A 16,603-nucleotide genomic window follows, 5' to 3' on the forward strand; every position below is an offset into this window, starting at 1 on the left:
AAAATATGGTTTTAAATGTAGATTTTTTTTGCATGTTTAACCTATTTTTTTTCTAAAAAAAAGTAGAAAAATTACCATCTGAAGTTGGAAGTGAAGCAAGCACATGCCCAAAGGAAAGAGCCTACTGGTTACTAGGGAAACCTGAACACCAATTAGATAAGAAATAACATTGTCAAGATCCAAAACAAGTAGCGAAGTGCATGCAGGCATCAAGAAAACTCAAAATCTGTATAACAAAATGCTTGAAATACCAGCGGAAATACACTTTGGCTATTGTATTATAAAATCACATATTTATTCATGGTTAATAACCAAGTATAACATTCCATGCTAAGGACCAAAGTCTTTCATTTTCTTGTTGAAACATTGGAATGATTTTTTTTGTAATAAAAAAATGAAAACAGAAAGTGCTTCTCAGTAACAGGATGATGAGCTTGCTTCACTGGAAAGTGTTGCTTGGCAGTTTTTTCTTTATCTCTCTGCAGGCTCCCTGTTAATTCTCAGCATTACCTGTTACTCTTGACCTCATCACTCTGGGAGTAGAGTCTAGTTTATGCGCCAAACTTCCAAGGGGAACGCCAGGTCCTATGCTTTGCAAATAAAGTTCCATTTAGTCCTGGCAACACAAAGCTTTCTGGTTCAAAGAGAAGAGTCTTTATAAGACTTCTTGGACACTGAATAACTCTTACAAAACAACATTTTGATGAATTAAGTGTAAATGAATCAGAAACATATGGATTAAATTTCCTTTGAAATATGCATGCCTTTTCTGAATTAGGGGTAAAACGTTTGGCAAAATGTATTTTACTAAACCCAAAATAGTAGAATAAAGCTCAATGTTTTCCTGGACCCCCAAATTATGCTGGAGTCTCTTTTCTTTAACAATTAATTCATGTTTAGGCTTTATACCATTTAAAAAAATAACTGAAAATGACTTTCATCTGATCGCTAGTTACTTCTTTGGATTTGTGTTCTCTTCAGTTACTGATAAAATCCCCTCAGAAATCTGTGTTTAGCTTTCTAGTCACACGTTCTTTTGGTGGAAGAAATGCATTCTGCTTCTGTCACTAATTGTGCAATCTGAATTTTACAACTTATTCAAACTTAAAAGTACTATGTAAATTGTCTCAATTTTTTCCCCCATGTTGTGGTCATTTGGAAAGGGCATGGACCAGAATGATTTTTGAAGATGTAGAGAAAAGTGACATCAGGTCCTAAATTTTCAGAGATGGATATAGTGACTCTCAGTAAGAAATGGGCTGTACAGTTCTGTGCCCATTCTGGTACTTTCAAGATGTCCACCTTTGTCTTTACCCTCCTCACTGTCACACCACAGAAGAGGAAGTTAACACAGTCGACTTTTCAAGTTTCAGAGTTTGGGTGGACTTCTGGTAGGAGGGAACAGGAAAGTAGATGCTTACTGTATTAGCTCTACTGTGTACATTGTTTAAGTCCTAGATTTTAATACAGTGTTCTAGAGCAAGAGTCCAGGACTTTTGATCTCTCCAGCTTGCTTTGAATATGTTTTTATTCTTTCTTCTTTAAACCAAGAACAAACAGGTCTTCTTATTTCCCCTCTTGAAGCAATCCCCTCCCCAGGGCCTTTGTGCATGCTGTTCTCTTCACTTGGAACACTTCGTTCTTCCCGCCTCCCAGCCATCTCCTGGCTAATTTGCTTGCATGTCCCAGTGCAAATGTCACTACTCTAGAGACATCTTTCCTGAACAGATGAGTCCCTCTCTTCCAAAGCCTTTTGTTTCCTTTGTAGCGTTTAAAAATCACCCTGTAATTATTTTAGTTGTGTGTTTATTCCCTGTTTTTTGTTTTTGTTTATTTCTTCTGCAAAGGCAAAGGAGGTATTTACCTTGTTTATGATTGCTCATCTCAGTACTCAACAAAGAACTTGGCACATGGAAGGCATTGAGTAAATATTTGCTGAATAAATGAATAATGAAGACCATTAGGTGGTTATATTCTTCTCCTTTAAAGTTGAGATAGAAGTGAATTCAGGTAAAAAAATGATGAAATATAAAATAGCCATTATATTTTATTTTTAATTTTTGAAAAATATTTTATTATTTTTATTTTATGTGTATGAGTGTATTGCCTGCATGTATGAAAGTGCACCTGTGTTGTGAAATGACTGTGGTGATCAGAAAAGGGCATCGGTTTTCCCTGGAACTGAAGTTATAGACAGTTGTTAGCTGCCATGTGGGTGCTGAGAATTGAATGCGGGTCCTCTGCAAGAGCAGCCAGTGCTCTTAACTGCTGAGCCAACTCTCCAGTCTTAGCCATTTTATTTTTGAAAATTCTTTTTATAAGCACTTCTAAGAATCTTAAGGTTGATTTTTAATGTTTTCCCTAAAATATTGAAAAATGTAATAAATTAGAACTAATTTGTGAACTTTCTATTTTCACAAGATACTTATTCTATAGATTTTTATTTACAAGTCTGGGAACATATCAATCTGAATGCATCTGGTCTCATCTGAGAGAGCTGAGCAGTGCCAGGCCAGGTTAATAATTAGATGGGAGATTTGAATTTGCAGGACAGGTATTGAGAGGTTGTCCATTTTTTTTAAGGGCTGTGCTTAAAGGTGGTATGGGGGTAATTGGTTAGTGTTTCCCTGACTGTGCCTCCGTAGCTACTTACTCCCGTGGGATGTTGTGGGTGTCAGGGAGAAAAGAGATTCTCAAAATATTTTATGAAGCTCTGAATAACCAATGTAAAACAGAATTTCTCTCTTCCCCAAATACTCAAAGTTTCTGGCACTTTTATTTAAATATAGGAGTTTCTTGTGTGTGTTATATGTGTGTGTAAATGTTCATGTGTGTGTATATGCATGTGTATATATGCATATCTGTGTGGGGCCAGATGTTGGTGTTGAGTGTCTTCCTCACTCTCTCTCCATTGTTTTTTTGAGAAAAGCTCTTTCATAAAACTTGGAGTTTACAAATTCAGCTAGACTGACCAGCCAGCAAGCCTTACTGATAGTCTGTTTCCACTTACCCAATGTTAAGATCACAGGTGTGTGTTGTCATCCTAGGTTTTACATGGATAACGGTGATCTTAACTCAGGTCCTCCTGTATTCACACAGCACTTTTTTAGGTGGGCCATCCCTGCATCCCCCAAAGAATTTCTTCAAATAGATAAAATATAGAAAGCAGATGCCAAGATGAAGCTAGGGCTGCAATGACTCATTGTTGAATAGCACTTAGAAAAGAAAAAGAGATAGAACAGAAGTGTCCATTGGGAACTATCAGAATATGAGGCTTGTCTAATGTAATCTCTGCCTGCCCAGTGAGAATTCTGGGCTAAAGCTTACCCATCAGAATTGTCCTCAGTTGGACTTACATGCTGGGCTTTTGTGCCCAAGTCTTGCTCACTAATTGACTGGTATCACTCTGAGAGGATTTTAACTTTAATTTAAAATCTGCAGCAGATATGAGGGCATTCATAGGTGATAGTTTTTGGCTAGCCACATTTGGTAGAGTCAGGCCATTTGTCCTTTCTGGTAAGGGGATCTGAGTGTCCACTTCATACGCATTGGCAATAGTTCATTCAGGTTAGCAGTTGATATCTCTTCCTGGTGAGACGCTTGAAAGAGGAAGCATCGAGAGACAAACTGTACTGCAGTTGCTCTTGGAGCTGTAACTGGTTGTTATCTTCTTCCTCTACCACCATCCACTGTATCCTCTTTGCCTGCAAACTTCAGCTCTGGTAATGTGGCTGTCTTGGTGGTTAATTCCATCTCTTCCCATCCAAAATTGTTGCAGATTTTCTCTCAAGGTCATGACTGAACAAGGGACTGCTAGCTAGCACTAAAGTGGGTCACCTACATTCCATGCATATTTTGCCTGGTGCTTCTGTGTAAGAGCAATTATTTCCTTTTGTTGATCAAAATTGGCCAACATGTGACTTTTCGTGCCTATGGAGCTGCATAAATAGTTGCAGCTTTTACTTCTTTGGCATTCTTTGTTGTGTCTTATAGTAGAAGGCCCTCTTTAAGGACCAAGAATTCTAATGTTGCAAAACCCAGAGGTAAAGGGAGCACCTAGTGCCTCACTGGTATTTGGAATGATGGTAAAGAGCCACTTGTACTTGCATCCCTTGGTTCCCATCCCCAGGAATTCTTCCTCATGGGACATACTGTCTCTGACTAAGCATGTTTTGCCTCTTGATGAAATGCTCCACACCTTGCAGAAGATGTTTAACTATGATCTTAGCAGGTCTTTTAGTGTTCCATGGAGACCTTCTGCCAGAGGATGGCTTGGAATATAAACAGAGAATTCCATCAGTATGGACCTATTTATGCAACGTTTTCATGGCAATGTGGGCTTTCTGGTGAGGGACTATGTCTCACACTTGATTCTATGTGTATGAATAGATAGCAGGACTGGCTGAAGATGTGTGGGCAATAAAAACAAACCCATAATTGGAATAAGTATCTATCGATATGAAATCAAATCACTGGCCCTTGGGAACATGTGAAATGCAGTATAGTTAGACTCCCTGCACCTCATGAGTCAATCTCCTTGACAAACAGTGGATGCTCAGTTGTCCTATCTCTTGCTAGTAGGCCCGATGTCTAAATGAAGTAGTTGCCAAACTAGTCTCGATCACAGAGAATTCATGCTGTTGGGTCCATATAGCATCTGTCTCTGCTACCATAGTTACTTTTTTCAATTGCTCATTATTACCAGTACTGTGGTGAATACTGACAAAATCTAATATAATCTGACTTGTACAATTGGTCTGCTTTGTTGCTCAGTACACTTAGTGATGAATGCTCTTGGATGAATCATAAAGGGTAATACAAGCACCACTTCTGTATGTCCTTGTTTGTGCTTCCACCGCAGACTTCTTTGTCTTAGGTCTCTCCCTACTTAGGCTCTTGACCAACTGGCCAGGCCATTTGTCATTGTCCATGAGGCTATTTATGTCCTTCCACACAAAGTGACTAACTAGGTGGACTAACTAAAGTTCTGCGTATTTGAAGATTTTGTCTTTCTGTTTGGCTTTCAAAGCCACTTCTGAAAAAAGCTTTAAGGAAGCTGTTATTTCCTGTTTCACTTGTACATGGGGTAAAACCATTTACAAATCAAATGCAGTCTTTTCTTCTTCCATTAAGTCAACTAATAACATTAGAACTCTCATATCACATGAGTATGGGGTTGAGAAAATGGTGCTGGTGCAACCGTGTTGTCTCAGGAAGAACAAGCTAAATGGCATGCTGCTTGTTTGTATTCTCACAACCTGAGAGTACCACAGCATTTTGCAATGAATTGATGCTAGACATGTCCAACTCTGTGCCTTGCCAGGTCTGACAGGAACACATGATGATAGAGAATTTTGCATGAATAATTGCTGAGGAACCCATGCTCAGACATTATAACACTACCTGATCCTGCTTGGCCATATTTCAAACTCCAAGGATCTGTATTAAGATTTTTTATTTTTTATTTTTTTTGTCGTTTTCCATCATCTTTAGCATCTGTGAGATTTTGGGATCTTATGGGTCAAATGGCATGAGTATTTGTAACTTCAGCCTATGCAATGCATTTGAAGAGACCTTTAAGACATCCTGCTTCCTGCTTTGCAGTAGAGAATATAATTAGGTTTGTTTTTTTTTTTTTTCTGATCCCTGAATTCCCCAGAACTTTACTGAAGTGGTGGGTGCGTGAAGCTTCATAAGACTCATCTACACTCCAAAGCGAGAGTTTCTTCCCAGGATCTGCAGCCACGTTTGCTCCTCTACTCTGTCAAAACAATGTCATTGATGCAGGCAATCCACAAGGTAATGTTCAGTGGGATCTACAAATAGCTCATTTTTCTTTTGATGTGATATGCATATGTGTGTGTTTGTGTATGTACAGGTGCATGTGTACAAGTATGTGCATGTGTGAGGAGATCAGAGGTCAACCTCAGGTATCATTTCTCAGGAACCATCTACCTTGTTTTTTGAGACCAAGTCTCTCATTGGCTTGGAGCTGAGTTGGCCAGGCTGACTAACAAGTGAGCCTCAGGGGTTTACCTGTCTTTGCCTCCCTAACACTGAGATTTCAAGTGTTCTACCATATTCAGCTTCTTAATGTGGGTTCTGGGGATTAAACTCAGGTCCTCATATTTATATGAGAAGCACTTTACCAAATGAAATATCTCCTGGGATCCAAAGGTATAGCCCCAGATTGGTCTCCAACTTGTGATTCTCCTGCCTCATCCTCTCCAGCATATTTATTCAATATATTTATGTGAGAACATAGAGAGTTGACAAAGTTCTTGGGCAAAATCAAATATATACTTCTTATGTATTACATATGAATGGAATTTATTCTGATATTCTTTCTTGATTGGTATAAAAAGGACACATGCAAAAAATCAACAGACACATGTCACATCTGAGGTTGTGCTATTCTGTCCTGCTAATGATATGGCACATGAAAATGTAGCTTATGGTAGTCTATGGTAGTCTATTCAGGGCTCAACAAGTTTCTGCAGAGCTAGACTAGAAAGTAAGTAGAAAAGTTCCATGGACTCCTAATCTGACATTCTTCTTGGCACTTACCATTCTTCCACTTCCAGGATATCATTTTCTATGCTTAAAAAAATTTGGACTAGTAGAAGTTCTGCTTGTCTTTCTCAATGAAGACAGATATTACCAAAACATGCCAAAAGTCCATGTGAGGAGTATTCCAACTGCTAAATAAGTGATTCACAATATTTATTTGGGAGCCAGGGAAATGTCTAACAATTGTTCCTACAGATTCAGTGGCCTCATTATTGGGGCTATTTTTACTATCAGGTCCTTCTAAGCACCACACAATCACAGTGGCCAGGGATGTGCTCTGATCCTAGGGTAACGATGTCAGCTCAGATCTCTGCAGAGTACTCCACTTTTAGGTATTTCTCCATTCACACTGTAACATCACCTTAGCCACAGGCATTTAGATGCTTTGGGAAAGGTCTGGGGGAGGATCACAGAGGCACATACTTTCTGTGGTAGGACTTTGTCTTTCCTCTCAGAGACTCAACCAAGTTTTAAGTCAACAATTTAAATTTGTTGAAATGGACTCAAGTGTGGGAATTGATCAAGGGATCATGACATTTGAATGGATGATGAGCCTCAGACTTACACTTGTTTATGCTTATGTACTTCTTTTTAAAGACAGTTCTGTTAAGTCAAATTTACATGAAATAGTAATTCCATTTTAAATCTTAAATCAGATACATATTTTGGCAGTATAGTCATGTAACCATCACCACAATCATAAAGACCATTTCTAATATCCCCAAATTTTTCTGATGCAACTTTATACTCATTCTTTAGTCTGATCTCCAGCATCTGGCAATCATTACTTAGTATTCTGTTAGCACAATTTTCTTTTTAAAATTTTGTATAAATGGAATTATTTAGTAGCTAGCCTTTTGGGATATACTCATTTTACTTAGCACAATGCTTTCTATACTTATATGTGTTACAGCACGTATCAGTAATTTCTTCTTTCTTTTCGTAGTGTTCCACTGAATGCATGTGCCACAGCTGTAATCATGAATAAAGATGCTGTGGATTTTTAGGTAAATTATTTGTCTTAAGAAATACTTTTCATCTCTCCTAGGGAAGTACTTAAGAATAGGATTCCTGGGTTCTATAGAAAATGTGTGCCTAACTTTGTCCAAACCTTTTTTTTATTATTAGCAGTAAATGAGGATTCCACTTGTGCTGCAACCTTCCCAACACTTAGTGGTTACTATTCCTTTAAATTTAATTTAATTATTTTATATTTTAAGAATTTCATACGTGAGTATTTTATTTGCACTGTTTTACTTCTCCTTCCCCCCTCCAACTTTTCTCACATTCCCCAGACTCCCTCTCAATATCCTGACTTCTTCTTCAATTATTAATGTTACAACCTACTGAGGTTTCAGCACCACTGAGCATGTCAGCTGGTGATGTCATTATGGAGATCTTACTTAGGCAACCATGCTGTTGAGATTTCTCAGTTGCAGCTTCCCCATTTTGACTAGCATACACTGGCATCAGGCAGCCCAGGCCTCTGATGCTAAGACTTTTTGCCCCTTCTTCCATCATTTTCTCTGAGTCTTAGGTGTAAGTTTTGGTATTTCAGATGTTATCAATTGGGGCTAGGTACCCCGTGGTCAGTTATCTTCATTTTGAACAGGCGTCATTCTATATAATTGTCTCTATCTGTTGCAAAAAGGAGCTTCTTTGATGAGGGAGGGATGGTTTAGTTACTTTTTAGTGCTGTGATAAAAACACTGACCAAAACCAACTTGGGGAGGAAACGGTTTATTTTATCTTACAGCTCCCAGATCCCAGTTCATCACTGAGGGAAGCCAAATCAGGAACTCAGGGGAGGAACCTGGAGCACAGACCATGGAGGAGCACTGCTTACTGGCTTGCTCCTCTGGCCCATGCTCACCTGCTTTCTTACATAACACAGGACCACCTGCCCAGGGTTGGCACTACCTATAATAGGCTGGGCCCTCCCACATCACTCAACAATCAAGAAAATGTCCCACAGAAATGGCCACAGGCCAATCCAGTGGAGGAAATTCCTCAGTTGAGGTTCCCTCCATGCAGGTGTGTCAAGTAGACAACTGAAGGTGTCCAGCGCAAGGCTGAGAGCTACACTTATTTGTGCATTTAAGAATAAGTTTTTAGAATACAATTAAAAATTGTATTGGGTTCAGGAAATGGCAGTGGTAGGTTCTCCTCTAGGGTCTATGACCTCTTCAGCCACAGGTATTTGGCTAGGTTTACAGTACCAGGAATTATTTCCCTCCTATTGAATGGGCCTTGAGTGCAATTAGACACTTGTTGGTTACCCCCTAGGTAAAAGTACCACTATTGCACCATTAAGGACATCTTTCTGGCCAGTTATTGCTGTGGTTTAAGGGTTTACCATATGACTATTGATTTCTTCTCTCCATTGGCAGTTTCCATACCACTTTCTGATGCTATGAGAATTGGTTCTCAGGGAAGAGGCCTCTAGGTCAATTCCAGCTCAGTTTCTCCAAGTTCTATTTCAGAAGTGCATGGTGCCTTCAACAGTAGGGTCTTACCTTCAAGTTCTGAGCAGAACCAATATTGTTTTTGGAGTCTCCTTGACTCCCCTGACCAACAATTAGAAGGAATGTTTTCCATGCCTGCCACTGGGGTTTTTGTAGAGCGTCTAACAGCTCTCCTTTCTGGTGGGTATGCAGTGTCTAATGTTGGTCTTAAGTTTGATTTTTCAAAAAGCTAATGAAGCTGAGCAATTTTCCTATGGACTTTGAAGCTATTTGTGTATCTTCTCTGATAATAGAGGATTTTTTTCTTGTTAATGAATTACAATGATTATGTATTCTGAAGCATGGCACTTGAGAAATTACACACAGTTTTGAAATATCCTATTCTCCTGGGATTTCATTTTCACTTTCTTAGTGTCTCAGTACTTTTCTGTCACTAAGATAAAATACTCTGGCAAAAGCAATTTTAGGGAGGAAGGGTTTATTCTGGCTCACAGTTCCAGAATACACTCCATCATGGTGGAGAAGTCGTAGAAAGAGGAACTTGAGGCGGTAGTCACACAGTATCCACATTCAGCAAGCATCAGAAGGCTTGAGCTCAGCTCACCTTCTCCTGATTCAGCTTGAGAAATGATACCATACTCAACAGTGGGTGGGTCTCCCTACTTTAATTAACCCAATCAAGATAATCACCTACAAGCATGACCAGAGGCCCATTCCTCAAAAAATTCTAAGTCTCATCAAGTTGAGGTTAAATGTCACACTTCGTAATTCTGGAAAAACAAAAGATATTAATCTGGGCGATGCTAGATCTGTCAATTGCTTCTTTCATAGTTCATTCTTGGATTGTAGGAGATATTTGCTGAAGTGAGGGTCATAACATTGTTTTTCCTTTTGCGCTTTCTTCTAATTTGTATTTATTTATTTATTTATTTACTTATTTTGGTCTTTTTGAGACAGGATCTCCCTGTAGCTCCAGCTGTCCTGGAACTCACTATGTAGACCAGGCTGGCCTTGAACTCACAGAGATCCATCTGCCTCTGCCTCCTGAGTGCTGGGATTAAAGGCATGTACCACCATGCCCAACTTTTCTAATTTTATAACATTTGCCCTTATTATGATCCATTTAGAGTTAGGTTTTGTTTATGGTATGTAGTAAGGGTGGAGATTATTAACTTCATTTTGTAGATGGGTATTGAAATTTCCAAAAAATTTGTTGAAAATTTATAGTTATATTTATATATCTACCCTATCCATTTAGATTATGGCATTTGATATGTTGAAAGCAGCCTTGTCTTGAGATAGTTAAGTATCCTCACCTGGCTCTATTGCCTATAGAATTCCATTGCCTTCATTGGTACTAAAGAGCCAAATTCTGTAATGGCATCTCCTATCACTGGCTCTGATCTGCAAAGGAGAACCAATATCAACTTCTGAATAATAATGCCCTTTTCATCAGCATATTCCAATGACTTTTTTGACTGGCATATACCCTGGGCCTTCTTATGGCATAGAACCATTAATGAGTTTTCAGGTTTTATAGAATATAGGAACTCCAGCATTCCTGTTTCCTTAAGTTTTTAATCTTGTTGTGTGCCATCAGCTGTAGAAATCCAGATAGTTCGACTTTATTTATCATGACCTTCAAGCTTCTTCTATCTTCTGTCATGATCTTCTGTCATGATTCTTTACGCTTCCAGGGGAGAGGCCACTATAGCTGCAAACTGACCCCATCTTTTAGGATCTTTTCCATACTGTTAAGTCTGTATTTTGAAAACATCCCTAGCAGCACTAATAAATTTAGTCCTATGGCCCAGCCTTCTCAACCATGCATCCATCTGTAAATCTAGACAATAGATACTGTATTAGTTTGCTTTCTATACCTGTGATAAAACACTGACCAAAACAAACTTGAGGAGGAAAGGGTTTATTTGGCTTATAGCTCACAGTCCATCATCATCAAGGGAAGCCAGGGCAGGAACTCAAGGCAGGAACCTGAAGGCAGGAGCTGAATCATGGACCATGAAAGAATGTTGCTTACTGGCTTGCTCCTCTGGCCTGTGCTCAGCCTGATTTCTTATAGAACCCAGGACCACCTACCCATGGGTGGTACCACAGTGGGTTGGGCCCTCTCACATCACTTCAGCAATCAAGAAAAATGCCTCATAGACATTCCCACAGGCCTGTTTGACTAATGAAATTCTCTAATTGAGATTCTCTCGTCCCATGTGTGTCAAGTTGATAACTGAGACTGTCCAGGACAGATGGCATATGGATTCTTGCTAGCACATGTTGATTCTTCCATGGATGAAATTCTCTAATTGAGATTCCCTCTTCCCATGTGTGTCAAGTTGATAACTGAGACTATCCAGGACAGATGGCATATGGATTCTTGCTAGCACATGTTGATTCTTCCATGTATTTTTGGACACAGCCCTGCTTTCTCTCTTACCAGGTCCAGCTTGCCCCAGCAGTGCTACTTAATCCTATATATTGGTAATCTAGTATAAGAGAAGATGAGGTATATGCTTTCTTTTCAAGACAAGGTCTTCTGCAGTCTAATCTCACATGGTCAAGGTGCTGAGTCTCAAGATCAGGAATACTTAACAGGTTCTGAGTTTGAGTACTATAGGAAAACAAGATCTTTAGAGGCATCTGCTCAGATGTTCAAATTTCATACATCCATGTCCCAAGTAGTCCCAAGTAAACTTTATTCCTTTTGGCATAGCAAAGTTACCTCACTGAGCATTCAGTTTCCTTTAAAGTAGGACTTTACTGCTAAATTCTGCATCTGTCTTTAGTTTTTCTTGTTCTATCACTGCACGGGAAAAAAGGATCTGTCTTTTTATAAGATACTAAAGGGATCTTTAAATTTCACATTAAATTTTAGTTGTTAACTACTTTTCATTTTTAATAATTTCTCATAGGGTCAATGTGATTAAATAGCTAATAGTAAATTCCTCTAACTTTGTGTGTAATCTGGCATGCTGGCCAGAGCACTCCTCTTCACAGGTACAGTTCCCTTAGTTTCAGCCTTTGAGACCTTCAACACAGATTATCTGTAACATTCATGTGACCAGTGATGTGGTAGGGAGTAAGTGATCCAATCTCCAAGCTTCATTTTGCTGCTGGCTTTCTTGAACTTTTGATTGCTCTACAGTATTAGTTGAATCCTCTGGGAATAGATGACAAGCCAGAATTAAAGTGAAAAAAATGTATTGGAGAATAGCACCTGCAAAAGGAAAAGTAAGAAATAACCTTGGGTGATAGAAAATAGGGTTGTGATACAGACCTGAGACAGTATCTTAGTTCAGTGAGGAATCTGAAACTAAAATGAGGTGTTTTAGGGAAGTGTCATATTGAGCACTAAGTGGTTAGGCCTTTTACCACCATTCTGCGCATCATGAGAAGAGCATAATCTCCCAGCAAAGCATCTCTTCTCAAAAGGGAATCTGAGTTCACATCCCTCTGTCTTCCATGTCTTGTGGTCTAGTGCTTATGGAATATGCTTGTATCCTGAATCTAAGAAATTCTAATTCCATTAGTTCTGCTCTCTGGAACAACAGTAAGACAGCTTAGTATGGCTAACCATAGTTATGATTAATATTTTCATAACTTAACAGCATTTCCATCATGGCACAACTTTAGGTACAACTAGATGCTTTATATATGTGGTCAACCTTTATTTTCTATTCAAAACCCTTAAATAAAATTCTTTTCACACCCTTTTTGGGAATGTAATGAAGCAAGAATTCTATGTGTACTTCAGACCTTTCCTTTAATCCATTGTCTGTACTCAGTTTCATCTTTTTTTGTGTGTGTATGACTAAAGTATTTTATTAAATTGTGTAATTTGCAAATGGTTTCATAAGAAATTCTAAAAGCAAAGTTATAAACGTTTTCAATAAAAAGAGTTAACAGCAAAAATTACATTCTCTTTATAGTACAAATAAAAACATTGTTTCTGATATACTGTCTGAAAAGTTTATAGTATATTCTTCAACTGACTGCTGCGGTGTTGCATTTTAATGAGAAGTCTCAGTGTTAATTCAATCACTTATTAATAACGGACTCATCATTTGGACTACGAAAGTCAACTGCTCAACTTTAAGGAACATAATAAATTTTGTCATCCTATAACGTGAGGTTACACAGGCTTTTCAGGATGCAGGTGTGTTATAGCTTTGTTTCTCTATTCAATTCTGTAAAGAGACATCAAGTAATACTGTAAACTTGAATTACATTTTAAAAATAAGCACCATTTATATATTTATCTTCAGTACGGGAGCAGTTGTCCAGTTTTTGTGCAATATGTTTTTTGCCTCTTTTCTCTGAATTTATAGAGAGAAATAACTGTTCCCAAGTAGTGATTTGAAGGAGGTTTTGTAGTATTCCATCATGTCTCACTAGGGAAACTCTTGAGGTGAGTGTAGGAAATGGGTACTCTATCTCACAACAACCAGAAACCTCCATATGACTTCCTTTTGACTAGTCATTTTAGTAGCAGACATTGCTGAACATTTGTCTTGCTTTCCTTCTCTTGTTTTAATGAAGAAATTATTTAATTTAAAATAATTTTGTTGTAAAAGATCTTTAATGGAATTTTGATTATTTTTTAAAATATTCCATTTATTGTTTTTTGTTTTATGTTTATGAGTGTATTGCCCTCATGTGTAAGAACACCCATGTCCTACAATGCCTGCAGAGGTCAGAAGAGGGTGCTGGATCCTCTGGAACTGGAGTTAGGATGGTTGATAGCTGCCATGTGGGTACTGGGTATCAACTCAGGTCCTCTGCAAGAGCAGCTAGTGCTCTTAACCACTGAGCCAGCTCTCTAGCCCTTTGATTCTTATAGTTACTTTTAAGACAACTGTGATCCCTTTCTGGATTATATAAAAGCTAAAAACAAACATTCGAAAAATTTAATTTGCAAATTAATCCATAAATTTCTTTTGCTAAACTTTAGGATTTTTGAACGTTTGTATTCATGGCATCCTTATGATCAGAAAAGGGTTGCATAGGGAAATGGGGTGTGCCTGAATTTTGGCAGTGGTTAGAAAGAAGGATGAAAATAAGTACATGTTATAGCATTTTGTTTTTCTCCTTGCAAGTGGCTGTTTTCCAAGACAATAATAACTTCATAGCCAGGAGCAGAGTTTGATACCAAAATGAGAATCATAAGCTGTATTAGTCACTTTTCTGTTGCTGTGATAGAAACACTGACCCAAGAAATTTATAGAAGGAAGAGTTTATTTGAGCTTTTGGTTCCAGGGGAATTACAGTCCATCATGGCAGGGAGGCATGGTGGCTGGAAATGGCTGGAGCAGGAGCAGCAGAAGCTAAGTTCTCACATCATCATGCAGGCACAGGAAGCAAGAGGCAATTGGCAAGGTTTAAGAACTCTCTAAACCCACCCCCAGTGACATGCTTCCTCCAGGATAGCCACAATTTCTAAAACCTCCAAAACAGCGCCATCATCTGGGGACAAAATGTCCAAATACTTGCAGCTTATTGGGGACATTTTCATTCAAACCACCGCATTCCACCCCCTGGCCCACATAGCCTCATGACCATATAAAATGCAAAATGCATTTAGTCCAACCTTAAAAGTCCCCATACTCATTATCAGTATCAACAGTATTCAAAAGTCCAATCTCTTCTGAGACTCAGGTAAATATCTTAACTGTAAGCCTCTATAAAGTCAAAAGACAAATTACATACTCCCAACAAGCAGTGGAACCGAATACGCATTACCATTCCAAAAGGGAGGAATGGAAGCATAGTAAGGAAATATCGGATCAAAACAAGACCGAAAACCAGTAGGACAAACACCAAATCCAGTAGCTCCATGTCTGACTTCTGGGACTTTACATCAAAAGGGTTTAGGTGGCTCAGCCTCTGTAGCTTTGCTGCATGCAACACACATCTCTCTCTTGTGCTGGTACCACTCCCTGTGTGCAGGTCTTCTTGGTAGATGTCTCACAGTTCTGGGATCTTGAACTTCTTGGGGTCTCCATTGTCAACCAGGCTTCACCTTCACAGCTTCACACAATGGCCTGTCGGGGCCTTCTCTAGGCAGGGCCACCCCTGCTGTATGCTGCCTGGCTGCAGTGGCTCTCTGAAACCACAGAGGAAGAACCGATGACCCCTTCACTCTTGCATCTTTCATGCCTCTAAAGCCAGTACCAGGTGAACAACAATGCCAAGTTTGACTGCAAGTTTGGGATAGACTCCAGCCTGCTTTATCCATTATGGCCTGTCGGGGCCTTCTCTAGGCAGGGCCACCCCTGCTGTATGCTGCCTGGCTGCAGTGGCTCTCTGAAACCACAGAGGAAGAACCGATGACCCCTTCACTCTTGCATCTTTCATGCCTCTAAAGCCAGTACCAGGTGAACAACAATGCCAAGTTTGACTGCAAGTTTGGGATAGACTCCAGCCTGCTTTATCCATTTTAGAATTTAGAAGCTTCAGTGGTCCCTGCAGCATTTTCCTTTCACAAGTTGGAGGCTTAACTGGGTTTGGTCTTTCCCTGGAGGCACTCTCTCCATTGTTTAAATTTGAATCTCTAGGACTCTCCTTAATTCTTAGCCTCTGGCAAGCTTTTTGGTTGAGGGCAGACTCCAGCCATACTCTTTGCCAGAATATCCCAAGTGCTGCTCAAGTCCTTATTTCCCTCTGGAACTACATTGTTCTCAGCACTACTTTCTTCTGCGCCTACTAGAATGGTCTGTTAAGCTCTGCTTACAGCAATCAACCACTTTTCTAGCACAAACTTCCAAAGTCTTCCACATTCCTCCAAACCCCACATGGTCAGGTTCTTCACAGTCAACAGCCCACTCTCTGGTCACAATTACTGTATTAGTCACTTTTCTGATGCTGTGATAGAAACACTGACCAGAGCAATTTATAGAAGTAAGAGTTTATTTGAGCTTACGGTTCCAGGGGAATTACAGTCCGTTATGGCAGGGAGACATGGTGGCTTGAGGTGGCTGGAGCAGGAGCATCAGAAGTGAAGCTCTTACATCATCATGCAGGCACAGGAAGCAAGGGGCAACTGGAGATCTGGCAAGGCTTAAGAACTCTCTAAACCCACCCCCAATGACATGCTTCCTCCAGGATAGCTACATCTTCTAAAACCTCCCAAAACAGCACCATCATCTGGGGACAAAATGTCCAAATACTTGGAGCCTGTGGGGGACATTTTCTTTCAAACCATCATATAAGCATGAACAGGAATTTTGACATGGAAATTGAAAATATTAAAGGAACTGAATTGAGACATGTGATGTGCATGTGTGTGTGTGCAGTTGTGTGTTGTCAACTTCTGATTCTGTGCTTGTATTTAGATCTTTTCATTAGAGAACATGTATTTTTAAATTGTGTTAGGTCATTGAAACTGCAATGTTCTTTTGTTTATTTTCAGTTAACATCATTCATGTCAAAATGATTATTTCCCACTTTAAATTTGCTTTTAAAATAATTGGGGATATGATTATTTTTCATGCAACCCAAACTGGCTGATATATCTTTGTCTCACAACTGAAGAACACAATGAAAATTTGAGGTACTGT

General features: G+C 39.2%; 1 pseudogene; it reads left to right on the forward strand.

The window, feature by feature from the left end:
• The first annotated feature begins 1,228 nt into the window (after nucleotides 1-1,228).
• Nucleotides 1,229-16,603, forward strand: part of LOC103734053 — a 66,752-nt pseudogene continuing 51,377 nt past the window's right edge.

The sequence above is a fragment of the Nannospalax galili genome, unplaced genomic scaffold, assembly GCF_000622305.1.
Source record: "Nannospalax galili isolate Female #2095 unplaced genomic scaffold, S.galili_v1.0 scaffold235, whole genome shotgun sequence".
In the NCBI taxonomy this organism is placed as follows: domain Eukaryota; kingdom Metazoa; phylum Chordata; class Mammalia; order Rodentia; family Spalacidae; genus Nannospalax; species Nannospalax galili.